Raw genomic sequence first — 2,974 nt, 5'->3', positions numbered from 1 at the left:
AATAAATTAAAAAGAGTACTTAAGGAAATATAGCTTGGCCAAAAATAACAAAAAATAGAAAATAAAACAAAATGAAGTTGCCAACATAAAATAGCACTACACACAGTGAAGCAATTATTTTTCATAAAGATTACTTATCAACATTTACAAGTCTACCACTGATATATTCTACATGAATGAACTCTTGTTTATTAGTTTCATGCCAAGATGTAATGTCCCCCTTTTGTAAATGCCCTAATTTTTGCCCTAAAATCACAATTTCAAGTAAAACAAGAAATGGAATAGAGGAACACTAACTTGATGATAATCATATGATATACCTAATTTGATGGAATTCAACTGTAGGGAAGCTAGAATAAGGTGACTTGATAGGGTGCCCTTGAGACCCTCTATCCTAGGCCCAAGAGAGGATATACCATCCCTCTTGGCCTCATGTGGCCTTTGCCATCCATATAAGGTGGCGTGCCTAGTGAGGTGTCCTATAACTATTCCCCTTCATCATGACATCCTTTTCCACTTCCTATGATTGGATTCCTTAGCATAGTGACCTACCATGATAGAATGTTGGGGTGCAATTACAATAAGGTGTCTTGGAAATTCTTCCCTTCTAGGCCCAAGGGCAGCAATCGTTGTACCCCCTTGGCCTCATGGGACCCCCGGTCACCACCATGAGGTGGCGTACTTAGAAGAGGATGTCAATGATGTTTCCCCTCCTTGTAAGCCTTTGAAACCCCTATCATGGCTGATTATATATATATATTGGGGTACAATTACAATAGGGTGCCTTGGAAATCTTTCCCTTCTAAGCCCAAGGGCATCAATCGTTGTACCCCCTTGGCCTCATGGGACCCCCGGTCACCACCATGAGGTAGCGTACTTAGAAGAGGATGCCAATGATGTTTCCGCTCCTTGTAAGCCTTTAAAACCCCTATCATGGCTGATTATGACATTTAAGCAAAACATACAAAGAGTTCTACATTATGGCACATATATATATGTATATAAGCAATCATAAACAAATATCATATTTCTAAAATGTATGCGCATTAATCAACAGTGAGCAGTCATAAACAAGATTCATTATGCTAAGTATATCACAAGAAACTCATACCAAAACCACAGTATATGATCAATCTGCTGTATGCCTCAATTTATTATCAATATCAAATCTCATCTCTTCCATGTTCCTTGAATGCATGGTTGTTATTCTCTTATACTCCATCGAGATTGGAAGGTTATGTCCTTTCCCAAAGTGGTGACCGTTGGGATGAGAGGTGTCTCCTTGCCAATTGCATGTCCTCTCATAACTGAACCGCTCCTACAAATCATGATTATCGCTGCCATTAAGGGGAAGGGAGTAGTCCAATCTCTTCTAACAATTTCTTGTTCAACATCAAACCTTACTGTACCTGGCCTGCTGTGGTTAACACATGCTTCTGTTGATGTTCCAATTATCGCTGGAAATTGTGAAGTCTTACTATTTGTAAGACAATTTCTAGATTCTGTTCAATGTTGATTGTAATGTCAATGCGGGGGCATGACACAAGAAAATAGAACTAGGATGACCAAAACTAAAATGTTTCTTCTAGATGACTTTGCACAAGTTTCTAACTTATAACAAAAGATCACCAAAACTAAAATGATTTTTCTAGATGACTTTTCACAAGTTTCTAGCTTATAACACAAGATCATCTCACACAAAGGAGTTTTGTGGGACCAAGTACATTGCTACACTGCCTTGAGAGGAGGAAACTGCAAAGCACCTTTCCCTTGAGCCCTAACTTGCCCAAAATGCCTAGATAAATTGTGCCTGCATACTCTAGGTGAAATTGAAACAAGCTAATACTATGAGGATTAAAAGATTCTGAAGATATACTGACCACATGAAAATCCTAAACTTATCCACAAGTTAGCTCCAGGTCTTATCATTTGGTATATATAGAAAATGCATAACAATAGAATCTTTGACTACGTCACAAAATCTAGGGAGACTCTTCTTCAAACCATCAAAAAAAGTCCGAGTGGTTGATCTTAATTGTTTAAAGCATTGAGTTCTCAATATGGAGACCCAAGTTCGAATCCCAATGGAACGTCTAATATGGAATTTTAAGTTGTGATTCTTGGTCTTCCATAGTTGGCTCCTAATGTGGAGGGGGTTTCTAAAAAAGCGGATTTCTAAATTGCGACTCTTGGTCTTCCAAAGGTTGCGTCTAGTGTAGTTGCTCAAAAGGAGTTAATATTAGTCTCATGGTTGTGATCGCAAGAGCTTGTATCAGTTTCATGTTGATGCTTATATTCAATTCTAGTAAGTGTTTTTGAATCTCGTACATGTTTTAGTAGTCGTGTGTTGAAACTTCTAGGTTGTGATAGAGTACTTTGTTGTTGTTGCAAGGAAAAGGTCACCATTCATTTGCCTCCATATTCTTGACTGGATCAACATATCAGATTAGGATTTCCCTTCAGATTGTTTTAATCAATGTCATTTTGATCTGTTTAGTCTTTCTGTATTTGTGTCATTATCATCTTGAGTTTTTTCACCACCTAGGCAACAACTTTGTCAACCTCTTTTACTTATTTTGAACACGTTAAGATCAACATTTACATTTTGGTATTCTTTTCTACCTTCAACTTATAGCATATTCCAGCCTGCAATTTCTTGCAAGTATCATAGTTAAATTCACTAAACAAACATTTCCAAGATTGATCTTTGTCAGTTCTCTTAAGTGTCATAAAGCCACACCATGGTCCTCAAGCTCATAGGGGACACCAAGGTGCCTCCAAGCTAGCAAGCTCTAAAGAGAAAGAACAACAAAATCTGGGGCTACATTTCTCAAATGCATCTTCTATGTTGCATCATACTTAGATTTTGGCATTATTTCTTGCATTCATTACTGTCAATTGTCATGATTGGACTAGATTAGGGAAATTGTGCATGTTTTATTTCAACATTTTGTGTGGCCCCTGCCACTTATTT

This window comes from Cryptomeria japonica, chromosome 7, assembly GCF_030272615.1.
Source record: "Cryptomeria japonica chromosome 7, Sugi_1.0, whole genome shotgun sequence".
In the NCBI taxonomy this organism is placed as follows: Eukaryota; Viridiplantae; Streptophyta; class Pinopsida; order Cupressales; family Cupressaceae; genus Cryptomeria; species Cryptomeria japonica.
The sequence above is the reverse complement of the archived record's forward strand: the minus strand, read 5'-3'. Positions refer to the sequence as shown.